Source organism: Epinephelus lanceolatus, chromosome 20 (genome assembly GCF_041903045.1).
Source record: "Epinephelus lanceolatus isolate andai-2023 chromosome 20, ASM4190304v1, whole genome shotgun sequence".
Lineage (NCBI taxonomy): Eukaryota > Metazoa > Chordata > Actinopteri > Perciformes > Serranidae > Epinephelus > Epinephelus lanceolatus.
Window position 1 is genome coordinate 8,944,688 of NC_135753.1, and position 16,489 is coordinate 8,961,176.

At 39.3% G+C, this 16,489-nt stretch overlaps 1 protein-coding gene across 4 annotated transcripts in view; it reads left to right on the plus strand.

The window, feature by feature from the left end:
• The window catches only part of rnf152 (ring finger protein 152), an 85,850-nt gene that overhangs the window by 43,810 nt on the left and 25,551 nt on the right, over nucleotides 1-16,489 (plus strand). For 2 of the 4 annotated variants that reach the window (XM_033639544.2, XM_078162664.1), the window contains exon 1: nucleotides 15,956-16,184. The exons of the other annotated variants lie outside the window; for them this stretch is intronic. The gene's annotated coding sequence lies outside the window, so the exon portion shown is untranslated. Of the gene's footprint in view, nucleotides 1-15,955; nucleotides 16,185-16,489 lie in introns of those variants that run through there. 4 annotated transcript variants of the gene reach the window in all.

Sequence of the window (16,489 nt, forward strand, 5' to 3'; positions counted from 1 at the left end):
TTGCGTTGTAGGCTAATTAATTCATCCACTGTCAAACAGCCAAAAATATGGATTTATTTCCTAAAATAAGTTTTGAATTGAACTATGAATGGTCATCAGAGGAAGATGAGGGAGAGGAGAAGCTGAATCCATCTGAGCACACATCCAGGTTTGTCAGTGTTTCATCAGCAGAGCTCAATGACTTGGAGAAAAGCAACATACTGTCAGATCAGAAGGCAGAGTCGGCTGTGCCTGTGAAGCGACAGTCCACCATGCAGTCACCAGAGACTTATTTCACCAGCTGCACAATTAATGGAAATGTGTATAAAGAGTAAGTGCCTGGTGCACCATGTCTGCGTTACATAGCAACGGTGATAGCGGAGTCCTGAAGGAACTATTTTTGTTGGCGGAAGACAAATAAAATGCTTAAATTATCTATTTTGTCCTCATTTTTCAACATTTCTTAATCAGCCTTGCTTATTTAACTGTTGAACTGTTGTATAAAAGCAATATCACACTTGAGCTCGTGGCCTGCGGCCTCGTGCCTACGACCGAATCACAGCCGTGACGATATCACAGTACAACATCACTCAGTCTCACAACAAAGCCAATGTAGTAGTTGTTCTGGGGCTTCCGATCGTATCATGCAATCTTCTTTACTGAGTTTGCCCTGCTGTCCTGATGAGTTCAAAGTTCCTTATATTTGAGTACTTTAATGGCTTCTTATCTACTGAAAAAAAAATACCCAGGAATGTATTTTCAAACCTTGGTTGTGAAGGCAATAAAGAGCCAGCTGAAAGCTGCAGAACATCTTCTAAGGGCTCTTTCCAAGGTCAAGAATGAGCTTTCAACTTTATGAATGTCTATCTTTCTTTTTCTTTGTCCCTTTTTTCTAATAATCTAATGACAATGGCAGTAAGATCTTTTTCTCACAGCTGTGACAGATGTGACCATGTGATGAAAGTTGCTTTGTTGTAGCAGAGTTCAGATGGAGGCAGCAAATGGCTTTTTTAGGGGGAATGGATAAGCTAAAGAGAGAGAAACAGAGATAAAAGTTCTGCTTGAGAGAATATTCATGTCCATGTGCCTCTGTATTGTACTGTGTGACGTTGGCATATTAAAGCTGCCATGATTATCAGCCCCAGAGATATATGACCCATATCCCAGACTCAATTTGCATATGTCGCTTCTTTTTTCACAAGTTCATTCATGGTCTCTTTCCTCCTTTTTCAAAGCTTGATATATGTCACTCCTTATGGTGTCCCGTATCTTTAATCGAGCTGGTCATAGTCCTTGGGCGTTTGGGGTTTGTGCGTCTCTCGTGCTGTCAGCTTGTCTGTTGGCTTGTTGATTGAAACATGCCCCGAGACTGTTTCTCGCTGGCCAACTGATGACACATGATGCCAAGCGGCTGATTTATGACCTCTGTAGCACACCGACGCTGTGAAACTCCTCTCCCATCTGCTTCCTTTTTTTTGCACAGGGGAGTCAGTGTATTTCGTTCGACATTGACCCTGTAAAACTTGATTTTTTTTCCCTCCCCCAGACACTGGAGGCTGTTCATCTTTCCCTTGCTGAGTTTGCATTGTGCTCTTCATTGACTGCCTCCCATTGACTGTGTCATTGTGTTTTTGTGGTCCTTTTTTTTTTTTTTTAACGACCATCTCATCTGATGTCACTAGCATTGATTAACTCGGTAGGCCTCATCAGAGCTTGTTATCCTGTCAATTTTCTCACCAACTGCTCGAGTCATTAACATTTAGGTTACTGTGCAAAATGCTACGCCAGGTGTTACCGTAGCTCATCTAACTCACCAGAGTCCATCCACACCTGTGCTGCTGTCAGAGAACAGAGAGTGATGTGTAAATGTGATGGAAACCAAAACACTGTCAAGTCTGTGTTATTTCTTTGGCAGCTGTGAGAGATTATTTATTTAAAACAAGATCGCAAGTATGTAGATTAATTCTTATAAAATATACCTGTAAGTCAAACAGCTGTAACCTTCTGCAGATGAATATTGACGCAGTATTTGTGATGTTGCCTGTAGCCCTCAGTGAGCACTTTTTAAAGCCTGGAGTTTACACTCAAGAACATTTTGTCAGCTGCTTCAGGCAGAAGAACTGAAATTTTGGCTTCTCTGTGGAGCCAGACTAGGCTGAGTCTGAGGCAAACCACCATGGCTGAGACTGATAGACTGAGACAGCTGTCAATCACATCGACACAGCACAAAACATAACTCTCTTTAAGCCTTCATGTGTATGTCTTGGAACTGTTATCGTCAAAGTCACCACCAAGACACTCATCAGAAAATAAGAAAATATCACTTATACATAATGTACAAACAAATTTGATTGGCCAGTGCATGGCATTTCCAGATGATGTTGAACTGTGTTCTTGCACAAGTAGAACCCGCTTGAGTAATCACTAAGTTCCAAATGATGTCATTTTTACCATGTAAGCTTGCTGGCATCCTAACATACAGTAAGTGTCATATTATTGCTAATATTTACCATGTGGTTTGCAGAATAAGAATATTATACAATTTCTGCTAATAGATACCCCTAAATCCTACACACCAGACCTTTGGGGCGGCAGTGGCTCAGTCCATAGGGACCTGGGTTGGGAACCGGAGGGTCGCCTGTTCAAGTCCCCGTCCGGACCAAAATATGGAGCGTGGGCTGGTAGCTGGAGAGGTGCCAGTTCACCTCCTGGGCACTGCTGAGGTGCCCTTGAGCAAGGCACCGAACCCCCCCAACCGCTCGGGGTGCTTGTCCATGGCAGCCCCACTCTGACATCTCTCCACTTAGTGCATGTATAGGTCCTGTTTGTGCATGTGTGTATTTGGACCTGTGTGTAATTGGCAACAGAGTGAAAAAATAGAATTTCCCCTCAGAGATTAATAAAGTATATATAAAAATAAATAAATAAATAAATAATCTAAATCAAAAGTGCTAAGTTTAGCATGTTACTTTGATAATTTAGTAAATAAAGCAACATGCTATCATTTACCTTAGTATGCCATACCAGCTTTAATGTTAACATGCTAAAGTTTAGCATGTTAGTATTTTCCACCATTTATCTAAAACTAATGTGTTTTTCTTATTCTAGCATTAATCCGAAAGCCACTTGCCAAAGCTTAGTATGTTAGCATGCTATTAGAGTATTTTTCGAAAAGTAAGATACTAACGTTTAGCATATTTATACGCTATTAGTAATAATCTAAAAACAAGTTTAGCATGTTAGTATGCTATTCTACTATAATGCTGCATTCAAGTGGAACTTGTGAACTTATGTTTAAGAAATGGGAAGCCATGAACTCTGAACTCTCAGGAACCTTTCATATGCAAGGGCATGAATATCACTTATGAGCTGTTAGGTATTGAGAGGAATATTGGATTTCTCTATTTTTTTTTTTTTTTTGCAAATTAGTTAGCATTAGCTTTGAAAGTGAACATAATGGAAGAAACCATTCAAGTGTCGTCCACCTTTGTAAGATTGGCATAATAATCAACCACAAATCTTCCTGTGACATCATCCATCCACTGTGTGAGAGTGAGAGTGAGAGCATACGGGTCAGCCAGTATGGTTCCGTTGGTCAGTGTTTACTTTTTCACCTGACCTGACATTGTGTGTTCGTACATGGTGGTACATTCTGACAGCGCTCCAAATTGACGAATGGTCCAGTGCGCTCAGGCACTCAGAATGAATATGTTTGAATGCGCCACTCGCATCATCCTCCTCCATTGTCAAAAACAAGCCAACAGAACTTTCTAGCTAGCACTAGCTAATGTTTGTGGAGAATCGTTGACATACTGTTTACTAACAGTAAAAGGGTTATAAATTTTAGTCATATAGAGTTGTTCTTTGTAATTGTGGCTTCCCTTGTCATAACTATGAGCGCACAAATTGGCAGCATATGCCATACTAGCATTAATCTGAAAGTAACATGCTAACAATTAGCATGTTAGTATGCTTTTCTAGTATTTCCTTAAAGTAAGATGCTAACATTTAGCATTTAAGTATGAATCTAAAAACAAAGTGTAGCATGTTAGTGTGCTACTGTATGTTAAAGCAACACAATGAAGTTTAGCATATCACTTTAAGCACGTTATTTTGAGCAGTGACGCATATAGTCTGAACCTGAAGTAGCATTAGTTTTATTAGTGCTGCAGTGAATAATTATTTTATAAACTAATCTGTTTAAATTATCAATTAATAGATAGAATTTTTGGTCCACAAAATCCTCTCATTAGAGAAGAACGTGAAAACAAAATGTTAATTTGTTTTTCTCAAAAACTGAAAAAAAAAAAAAAGTTTTCAAGATTGTTGCGCTTATTTGCTCTTATTTATCTTTATTTTTGTATAACCCCTTCTGTTCTCTTTGACTTCCTTATTTCTTCTTATTCTGTTGCACTGTCTGCACTGTGGGTGAAATGTTGCCGCAATTCTCTGTTACATATCTGTAGAATTGACAATAAAGCCTCTTGAATCTTGAATCGTTGCCAATAAACTAACGAATTTATTGACTAATCATTGTATCAGTATTATCCTAACTCCATCAGACCTGTTGGGCTTGGGTTGGGTTGCAGACCGAAAATCATAATTCCTAGCAGAAATTGAACAAAGTGAATCCTCCAGCTCTTTCCCTGCACACTTGTTGTGATTGCTGTTGGTTTGTAATGAGATTTTTCTGACAGCTACTGCATGAACATATCTTAATCACAATGGCTCCGTGTCTCAGTGTGTAGGAGAAGGTGCTGGATTAGAACTGTTTGCATAATATCAACATGTTTCCAAACTTCTGCAGAGGACAGTGTGTCCTTTGTCTGAGCTCAGGTTTAGATGTTCCTGCTACATGTTGTTGACCACTACAACAACAACTCTCACTGTCAGCTGCAGGTCTGATGGCTTTGTGGAAACCAATTGCTTTCTGTTTTTACCTCAGGCTTTCCGTGCTCAGCAGCAGATTCTGCTCAGACGGGAATACTTTGAGGCTTTTCATTAGAGGTACAGCTTGAAAGCATGCACAGAAGGCTGTCGGGGATCTTTGCTTGAACACAGGTAGCCTCTCACATGTTTGGCCTCAGGAGACGTTGCTGAAGGTCAGGCGTGTCTGATGTGTATGTACAGTGTGTGCGTCTGTGTGTTTTATGTTTGACATTTGTCTTTTTTTTTTTCTCATTCACTCGGCTGCAGGGCTCTTGTATCAGTGGTCATGTGAGTGTGGAGGTTCAAAGAGAGCGAGATGATGCTACAAGAGGAGAGAGTAGTGTTGGAGAGTGAGAGAGAGGTAATTCCGGGTTCGTCAGAGACGGTGTGCATATGGTGCCTGTGCAGGTTGAAGGGCATCATTCAGCTCGTGGATTTAGAGACAATCATATGAGGCTCTGTGGGTCTGTTCTTAACTTCTTTCATTCCCTTTTCCACCCACTACAATCCTGTTCACACCAAACACTGCAAAAGATATCCACAATAACATCTCAAATTGTCTTTTTTATGTGTAAAGAACAAGGGAAAACAGTAAGAAAATGTCCCCCATGCTGTCTGAAACTTGCAACAGGAACATTTTACTGAACAGACAGCTTTTCAATCTGAGAGCAGTCCTCCTCTGGTCTATTTCAGTCTGACATTGGAAGAAGGGGCTCTAACCTAGCAGCGGAGAGTGACATATTTGTTCAACTGACGTCTTTTTCAGTGGAGATGTGGTACTATAGTGTTTGCTCAGAGCAGTTTAACTTCCCGTTTGTCATTCTGATCAAAGAAACATGTCAAGATAAAAGTTGTTATTCCTGTAAGTGAGCACCAGTGAGCACAACACCAGACCTATTTGAGTCTCTGAAAGGTCTGTGATGTATGCAGTAACCAGGTTTTCAACTCTGAAAAGAGAAGTTGCTGTTAAGGTTTTGTGTCTCTGCGCTGGTGATAGACTTGGCTGAAAGCATTATGTTTTTTGTTGTTATGTCGTCCATCTGTCCATCTCATTCTGATGAACGCAATATCTCAAGAACACCTTGGGGGACTTTCTTCAAATTAGGCACAAACATTCACTTGGACTCAGCAATGGACTGATTAGATTTTGGTGGTCAAAGGTCAAGGTCACTGTGACCTCACAAAACATGTTTTTGTCCATACCTCAAGAATTCACATGTTAATTATGACTTAATTTCACACAAATGTGTAATTATATATAATGATGAAGTGATGACACTTTATATCCAAAAGGTTGCTGATTGTATAGATCTTCTGTGCTGCCAGACATTGATGTAAACTGTAACTGCAACTTGATTGATTAGCAGAGGCATACAACTGCAAAGCAGTAATTCTAGTTAAAACTCACCCTTTGATGTCTGAAAGTTAAAAGTTAAGAGTTGAAGATGGATTCCTGGAGTTAAAAAAGCCTTGGTTTTTCACTCTTATTGCTGGCTAGTTTGTGTGAATGATATATTTTTGTCCAAATTTTAAATGACTTTTGAATAAGAGAATATTTCTGATGAAATATCAGTATTTAAAGCTCAGATTTAGTTGTGTTTTTTCCTTACAGAAGCGATTGGGGGCACATGATGTATTGAAGGACCTTCGGAAATGTGAAAATCCAATGATAATTTCTGTTTTCACAGATTCTGGCTGTGAGAAATTGTGTAATTTTGGTCGTTTTTAAAGAAAACATTTGCGGCGCCTTTGGAAGGCATGTTTTCGTTTAAAGATTGTCAGTGAAATAAATGCAAAATACAACTATTTAAATCTGCATGCCCCCCCCCCCCCCCAAGCCACAGAAAACCCATAAGTCCCTCCCTAGTACTTAAAAAATCATGACACACCTCCCCCCTTTTGCGCTACCCCCTTTCCCCCCCATTAATAACAAACAGTACCTAACATCTGAAATTTGATATCTTTAGACTGTTGATTGGACATATGTCACAATTTTCTGTTATTTTACAAAACCAAATGATGACCAATTAACTGATAAAGAAAACAGATCTGTCCATGACGATGTGAGGGAGGACACAATTAAACTGCAGCCTCAGTTGCCCTCACCTTGCTCCAACACCTGACGCTGTGACAAGCATACACACACACACACAATGACAGACACCATCCAGCTTTAATCCTGACAAATTGCCACCACGGTTACTGCAGAGTCCCTTTCTAAAGCCCTTTATCTGCCTTGCCCGCCCATTCACTGGCATACACAGGCTCTGAGATTCATTCTCCAATCTATATCCTCCCCAACAGGGCCCATTATCTTAAGTGAGTGTCGATAGGATGCTGAGAGGCTCTCTCTTTTTCTTCTTCATGTACAAATGAGCTGCGGGAGTTATTTCAGAGCTGCACTGCGTGTGTATATGTGTTCTGGCTTGTAACCCAGCTCGTGTAAGTGCTGATGAATAACTGGCCTCGGTAATCTGCTGCACATTTCCCTGTGTATGTATGTGTGTGTCAGTGCTGCGGGGCTTTGATGTCGGAGCTTCTGTTGTCATCCCTCATGTCGTTACCGGCATCACAAGGTCCCGCTCAGCTGTCAGACGCACCAACGCCACGCTCCCTTTAAAGACTGCAAGCTTGCCAGCCAGGGATAAGGCATGTAGGAATATCAAAGCCTATTTATTTTGGCAACATGTGGGGACATTTTCTGGAGGATGATTGGAAGAGAAATTATAGAACGCTGTCCCTTAAAGTGAGAATTAGCAAACCAAGGTTCCTCTGGAGGGAATTGTGTTTTTTTTTTCTTTTATAAAAAACTAAAAACTGATTAACAGTCTTCCATACATCACCGAGGACTGGGTCCTTGTTTAAAAACCAACTTGGTGTTTCCACTTCAGGTTCCTCTGGAGAAAGAGCAGAGGTTTAAGGCTGTTTGCTTTTGCAGAAACTGAGAGCATATGGCAAGACTAATCATGTGTTCTCACACCAGGGGACACGCCCAAACATGGCTGTGTGACATACTTAGTATCCCACCCCAAAAACTTATAATGTAGGTCATTTTCCAACACCACTGACGGAATTCAACAACTTCATAATCCACAAACCATGGCAACAACGTATATGTCATCTGACCATGTACTTTTTAGTATCCCCTGGAAACAGTCTCTGTTCTTGCAGTGAATTTCTGTATATGCAACATTTTGTAAAATAGTGCACATGCTGTCAAACTGGGAAGTACTGAGTGTATAAGTGGATAAATGAGACTTGAATTATGCTGCATAAGATGTGTGAGTTTGTAAACAGATGTTTTAAAATAGTTTTGCTGTTGTTAAATGCGGCCCCCTACGACTTGAGAATTTTCTCAATTTTTTGGATTCTTCGTTCATTGTGGAGGCGTGCGAGAAAATCTCAAAAAAGTCTCAAAAAACAGCACGCACATCCAAAAATGATAAATACTGAATGCTGGACAGAAGAACAAATACAAAATTACAAAAACAGGTCCACCCATCAGAAACTGCTCCTTTTGGAAATTTTAAATGTTATCACCACATGTGACGTTTTGACTCATCAGACAGGAACAAGATAAGGAGACACACCTTTATATATACAACCAATGGTGGTTGCCCAACAGATCATGTGATTAGACATGTAGCTATACAGAAACAGAGTACAACACACTGCAAAACCAGGACAATTTCACCCCACAGGAATACAATACATTTACAAAAAAAAAACTTTTACAAAAAATACATTCACAAAAGAATACATTTAAGAAAAGGCCAGCAGTGCCTAGAGTATCACATGGAATGTCACATAACAGAAACATCAGGTGAAAAAAGAATGTCATAATGACATGCAAATTCAAGGTTACATCGTAGAAGAAGATATTTTTATAATTCATATATTCTTTAATAATTATTTTTTGTATTTTTGAATAATTGATATACAAATGGTCATTTGGAAGGTTTTCTGATGCTGCTGTATTTTAAGCTGTTCGGGCCACAGTACTGGGCAGTTCAGTGACTATGAGGTCACCACTGTAGCAAAGTAAATTAGCATGAGGCTGACAGTCAGCACCTATAGTATCAGTATGTGGTCCTTCCTGATGGATTTGTCTCAGTCTGTTAGAGGAAGACCTGACCCGTGACTTGGGAGCTACATGCCAATCAGAGTATCGACCCATTTGTGTTTTCACCAGCTGGAGGTGTCCGCACTGACATCAGTCTCTATGAAATATTCCTCTCCTTGGCTGAGCGTCAAACGTGTCCTCAGCCTTGCCGCTGTCTGTCTCACTAAAAGAGATGAGGAGGGAGAGAGGGAGAGAGGGAGGGATGGAGGGTGTGAAAATAGCCGATGGAAGACATCACGGCCATTTCTCAAACTCAGAAGTGTAGTAGCAGGTGGCCCGGCAGCTGTCAACCTCAATTCTCACTTCTGCAGCTCATACAGAAACTACTTTAGTTTACGAGCTTTTACCATTACCATTGGCAGTTAATTGCTCCTGTATAGTGTGTACATTTTAATGTGTCTTTTAAAACACAACCTGCTTCCCTTTGTCCTTCCACGGATGCTGCAGCTGTTCTGTAACAACTTCTGCTATACTAGACTACTTTCCTCAGTTTCCCTTGTTTCTAAGATTTTAATTTGCCCTTTAAATTGGAGGATTAAATTAATTGGTTTATACTCAAATGATTTGGGATTATAATAAAGAAGTATTTTAACTTGCTTGAAAGATGGAATTATTAGAAAGACTTAAGCTCCCTCGAAGGATTTATAAGGACACAGAAACAAGTAAAATGTCTGCAGTCCACTTGCTGCTAAGAAACACTGCTGATTGAAAATTATGGTGCAGTCTAAGGAGCTTTTGTCACTGATGCCTCATTGTTGATTAGGGGTTGAAAATAATCAATTCTTAGATATATTATGATCCCCTCTTGAACAAATCAGCATTAATGTTCAAAACTCTGTAATCGGAATTCAGAGGGACATTTTATGGGATGAGGATGGGGTCTAACACGGTAACAAGATTACTGGCCTATCATTAACGCTACTGTAAGCCACCTGACCCAGTTTGCTACTTGATATGTAACCAGTCCTGACAAGTGCGCTTCATGTTCCACGACTAAGTCTTCACTCACTGCTGACAAAACTTTCAATCTGCGTACCGTGAAGGAAAGTTAAAGGAATATTTTTGACTTTTTCTTTTTGACTTAAAGATACAATATGTTCAAACCCAGAGAAATCTGTCATTTAATCAAGGACATGGTTCATGGTATTTTTTGTCCAGTTTTAAGACACATTTTAGATTAAGAACTATATATATTTAATTAATTTGAAGTCTGGATCTTAAGTTATCAGACAGACAAGCTGGGCAAACATTAGTGGCAGCTCAGCTCCAGCCCCAGCCTCGCAGAACAGCATCGGATAAACATAGATTTTTAATGTGAGGTCCCGTTTATACGACAACGATTTCAACTAAAACAATAAACTTTAGTTGCGTTTTGGCTGATCATTTACACGACAGCGGCGTTTCGGGTGCCTGAAAACGCAACGTTTTGAAAACGGGTTCCAAAGTGGAATTTTTTGGAAACGGCAGCGTCTCCGTTGTCATGTAAATTTGCAATATGCAGTTCCTCTGAAAATGGAGACTTTTCGCACATGCGCATTACGGTTCCAGTCACTAGGCATGCACGAGAAAGTCAACTGTCACAACAACAATGCGGAGCTCTGTTTGTGCTGCTCACCCTGTTGTTTTGAGTGTAGATCTGTTACTGTAGCAAATCCACCTCATCGTCCATCCAGACAAAGTTATCTGTGCATGCTTTCGCCATTGTGTCTTCTTTGTTTTGGTGTGTAATCACTGCGTTTTAGAGGAAGGCACTTCAGCGCAGGCGCATGGCGTCATGCTGTGGTGTTGCTTTGAAATTTACACTGCCACCCATTGGCCTGGTGTGCATACTACAGCGTTTACAGTGGATTTTGCGGCTCCGTGTGAACGGGGATTGTTTCATTAACGTCATCATATAAACGCAGAAGTTTTTTAAAATGCAAATGACAGACTTTTCCATTTTTAGAGAAACAGGGCCTGAAACTGCTTTAGTCATTCTTTTTTACTGCTTTTAATTACCTGGTTTGTTTGTTTTGCAAAGGAAGAGACCTCTGCGGGTAATTTAGCTCCTGGTAAAAATCTCCTGAACATCTAGATGCTAAGTTATCAGAGAAAAAAAAGTGAGCACACAATAGCAGAAGCTGGACTAGCAGCCCCTCCACGAAAAGCCCAACAGTGTTGAAGAAACACTGATTGTTAACATGAAACTGCTTTATTCAGTGTCTTACCTGCTTAAATCACCTGGTATGTTTGTTTTGGAGAGGAGGAGACCTCTGAGAATAATTTGGCTCACGCTCCGTGACAGCATTGCACCATCATTATGACTGAGAAACCCCTATCTGCAGAAAATGACATATAGTATGTTTAAATATCTGTGTCAGTTTTATCCCCTGATAGTATAGTGGGTGATATGATTAAAATCCCCTATCACAGTGCTTGTAATTTGATTTTGCAGCATTGGTAATATATGATGATATAGCACATATTCTGAAAAGTTAATTGAAAATGGATTAAACAACCAAATAGGATTGTCAGTAGTTAATCCAGCATAGTCAATACCCGAAAAATCAAGGGTCTTCGTCAGTGATGATTATATAAACATCCAATATTATTATAAAGAAGACAATAGGTTGTCTACTTTATTTTGACATTCATTTGTCATTGACACAGAGATGAAACTGAGAGATTTACAGTGGTAAAATCTCAAATATGTTCTCTATAGTCACGTCGTCCAGTCATAAAAAGAATTAAAGCAGAGTCCAGAGCAGAGTCTACATGTGTTTTCTTTCTCTGACTGTACCAGTCTCTTTTTTTGTATTTTCCATCTGTCCAAATTGATGGATTTTGGATTTTGCAGAGTGTAGAAGAGAAAAGGAGATGAGCTGGAAATCACATTACATGTTTCTGCGCAGAGCTGGAGGAAAAAACAAACCTGTTGTTGTTGCTGTTGTCGATGCCAAACAGGGTGCATCAAAGCAGCACACATGTCCTCTGTGGGAAGATATCCTGACTTGCCACCTCAACCTACCAGTTATGTTGACAAATGATAGCGGAAGTGAGTTCATATCACTTATTTTTTCATGACGTGAAATAAAAAGCACGGGAATCAAGCATTTATATTAATTAAGAATCAGTTTTTGATGGAATTATAGCACCATGAACCAAAATCTAATTGAATTATGAGGCGATAAGGTATTTACAGCTCTGAAAGACTTCTTTTACACCCTCAGATTGAGCGTCTGCTCTACATACTAATCATGTATTGTGTTAGTGTTCTCAGATAAAGACTGCTTACATCCTCTTAGTGTGGCTGATCTCAGATGGGAAAGTAAGTAGGCTAATTGTTTATTCTCTGTGCTGATTCCTGTGTTCCTTTAATGACTGCAGGCAGACTGTTGACACAGTATGGATTACAGGACACACAGCCTGTCATTGATGGAGGATACTGCATGTTTTTGTGGCTATATGCTTTTCTAAAATCATGTTTTAAATGTGACTTTTGTTTGGTGGTAAGACTTTTTTCATACAGCACACACTTCATCAACCTACAGCTCTATTGTACCACTTGAACCTCGTCGAGTCCTTTCAGAATGGAATTCCTGTGTTTAATTGGCCTTTTAAAACATACTGGCATTCAACGGAAAGTAGCTGTAGTAATGTAGTAATGTATCAGGTTTAGTGGGGTTTGGACATGATCAGAGCTAATGGTAATAACGTCAGTCCAAAACAAAGTAATCCATTTATATATGACTTCTACCAAGGGGGAAATTAATGCGTCAAGGTTAAAACTCACTAATGGATCATTAATAAAAGCTCCGGGGCACTCTATACTATATAATATAACATTTAAGAGCGTATAATCATTTGTAATTCTTCATTTAAAGATGACTTTTACAGGTAGCAAAAACATTTGTCTGAAAATTACAAGTTTACATCTGTGAGTTGTTAAGAATTCCACCTACATTTATTGATCTAAGGACGATACATGATTGTTATGTAGCACTTTCGTCATTGCACTTACACAGTAATAACTTTATAACGTATAGTTACAGTTGTGTGTTTGGTCTAATTTTGTACATCTGTATATCATCTGTGTGTGCCGCTATATTGAGGACAGTTACAGTATGTTGTGCCTTTAATACAAATGCCACTATGCACTATTTATTTGGTATTTATTTTTATTGGTTGCACAAGTCTGCGATGACTATCATTATCTCGCTGTTTTTCTATGAGCAATGACGATAAACTATTGAATTGAATTTAATTGAATCTTCCAAGTATTTTCTTGATCAATCGATTGTTATGCCTCTGCACCAGTGATAGCTGTGGCCAGAGACATGATGTCTGTCTGTCCCATGCTCGTGAATGGAATATCTCAAGAATGCTTTGAGGAAATGTTCTCAAATGTGGCACAAACATTAACTTGGACTCCAGAATTAAATGATTAGAATTTGGTGGTTGAATGTCAAGGTCATTGTAATCTTGTCAGTCTCATGCTTGTGAATGCGTTACCACAAGAGTGAGGAAAGTCCCTCAATTGTGGCACACACATCCACTGGGACTCAAGGATGAACTGATTAGATTTTGGTGGTCAGTGGTCAAGATCACTGTGACCTTGTATCTGTCCTATTTTTGTAAATGCAGTATCTTAAAGGAAGTAAATTCGGGGAAAATTTTCTCAAGTTTGACATAAACGTTGACTTGAACGTCAGAATGAACTGATTAGAATGTGGTGGTAGGGGGTCAAAGGTTAAGGTCATTGTGACCCCACAAAACATGTTTTTGTCTACATCTCAAGAATTCACTTTAATTATGAACAATTCACACAAACATCTAATATGTTAAAATAATGATATTTCATATCAAAAGGCCAAAGGTCAACTTCACTGTGACATCATAATGTTCTGCAAAACACTTTTCTGGCCAGTACTCAAAGTCATACCTCAGGAACAGAAGGGGAGACATTTGGTCAGATACTGAATTGGTGACTCTAATCTTGGGTGCCCAACTTGAAACTGTGCTGATTGTTATAGATCTTCTGTGCTGCCAGGGGGAAGGTGTGTGTTAAGCATCCATGTTTTCACAGACATGGATGTAAACTTTAAGTACAAGCTGACTGGTTCACAGAGGCATACAACCATGAGGCCATAATTTAGTTTGGTCAGTAAATAAAATAGTGGTAACAGATTCCTAGAATAGAATAGAAGTCCTTTAATGTCTTTGCTCCAGTATAATGAAATTTAAAAGCCACAACTGTACACAGTGGAACACAAAAGGAATAACAGTGATAACCCAGAAATATACCTTCATCACATCACCATAAATAAATGTTTGTAATACTGTATCAGTGCTCGGGAAATGCACTTAGCAGCAGGCTGGATGTGAACAGATGGAGGTGTACCTTGTGAAAACAAAAGTGAAGAGACTGTTGTCACAAGAGGAACAACAGCCTGAGATGACCTACATTCACTTGACAAGGACCTCTGCTGTGTGAAGATGACTCTTGTCTGTCATGAACAAAGGCTGAAGTAGCATGGTGTTGTAATCGAGCCACAGGGTGGAGGTTTGGTGGGTGGATGGATGTGTCAGCAAAGAGTGTGACTTTGACATGGTGGACCACTGGGGCTTTTCTGTTTCCTACAGACAGAAAATGTTTTCTTTTAACCATGAACACTATCCTCCTAGCCTTAATTAAGTTGTTGTTCGTTAAACCTAAGTGTTGGAAAATCAAGAAACAGTCATATGACTAATAACTGTAAAAAAAAAAAAAAAAAAAGGTAAATGAATATATATATATATATATAAAAAGCAACAATGAGCAACAACATACAATGTCTATGTACAAGTCAATGTTCTGTACATTGTAAACAAATACAAGTGCAAAGGAATACATATTGACTATTAAAAAGACACAAAGTGGGTGGTTATATACAGTATACAGAACATGCATGGTATATTTGATGGTGAGGGCTGATATGCACATGTTAAAACACAGTGGATATATCAATTCAGTCAGAGTTAAAACATCAATGTGTATTGTCACCTTTAAGATATGCCTTTTATTTTGAAATTCCCATGGCACATCTGTGTCACCATGTCTCTCCAACCACACCTCCTTCCTAAACGTTTAAATAGTGCTAACGGCTTAGCGCCGTGCAGATAATGGTAAGCAACCAAGAAAAAGACTATGAGGATATTTACTAATAGGTCTATCGTCTCATATGGAGCTCCCTGCTCCCGAATTGAATCAAATCAAAATTGTATCAAGGCAAACTTTGTGATACCAGCAAATATAGTATTGTTGTCTGAAGAACTGATATAATATTTAGGGCTGTCAACATTAACGCAGTAATCCCAATGCGAAAAAAAGTAGTTAAATGTAATTCAGGAATTAATCTTGATTTGATGTTTGACAACCAAATAATTTGGAAGTAAGTAGATGTTTAAGTGTTTAGGATATTTCACCCAACCAGCAGGGGCATCAGATCAGAAAACCTTATCATGGGTAATTTCTGAATGCAACATCAAACAAATTATTTGGGCTTTTACTTTGGAAGACTGTTTAAACTTGAATACACATCTTGTGTGTTTGAACAGTTTTCTTTAGTTGTCTATGGTAAAGCTTTAACAGACACTTAAATAGTGACCCCAGAGGTTTAAAGAGTGCAGATGAATACAGTTCATGCAGGTGGTAAACAAAGCATACATTGTTCACTGTCTGGCAGTTTTTCTTCTTTGTGTTGTTTGGACTCATTTGGTCAGGGGAGAGATCACTGGCATTCAAATCTAAACAAAATACAGGAAACTTCCTGAAACTCTTACTTAGTTAAACAGTAGCTGTGACCCACCCACCAACAGCACTGGCGAGTTTTGTAACCTGCAAGAAGACAACAAACTGTAGGTGTGTCTGACCTTTAGACACTTCAGGCTGAGTGAATTATCAGTTTGCTCCAGAGGAAACAGGTTGGAACACTTCTGTACTGCCTCAGGCCTCAATATATATAGAAAGAAAGGAGGACAGCTGTATGTGGTCATGGTGGATGATGACATGTTGTCGCTTGAGCTTCTCAGGCTCATGTTTTCTATCTAAAAGCAGGATATTGTTGTCAACACGCTGTTAGAATATATACGTGTTTATGATTTGGACATCATGGCGAGTTTGTTTCCAGTCTGGGTGAGTTGGTTTCGACTGTCTGGAGATAAAATCATAGATTGTGGTGCTGAGGGAAACAAAATGTTTGTCTTGCTCTTCCTGTTGTGCTTATTAAGATCATTTTAAACATGCATTCTTTGTGTTGTCCGCACTAATTGCAGCATACTGTAAGTACGCCGGGAAACTGTTGATGGATGTCCATTTCTGTTACAAGAGCTCATTAGATTTTGTTTTCTCTTGGGATTTAGGGGATTTTCTAGTTCTCTGATTATCAAGGGTAGAAAACATGCATGTTGGTGGTAATAGTCATTAGTCATAGAAACTTT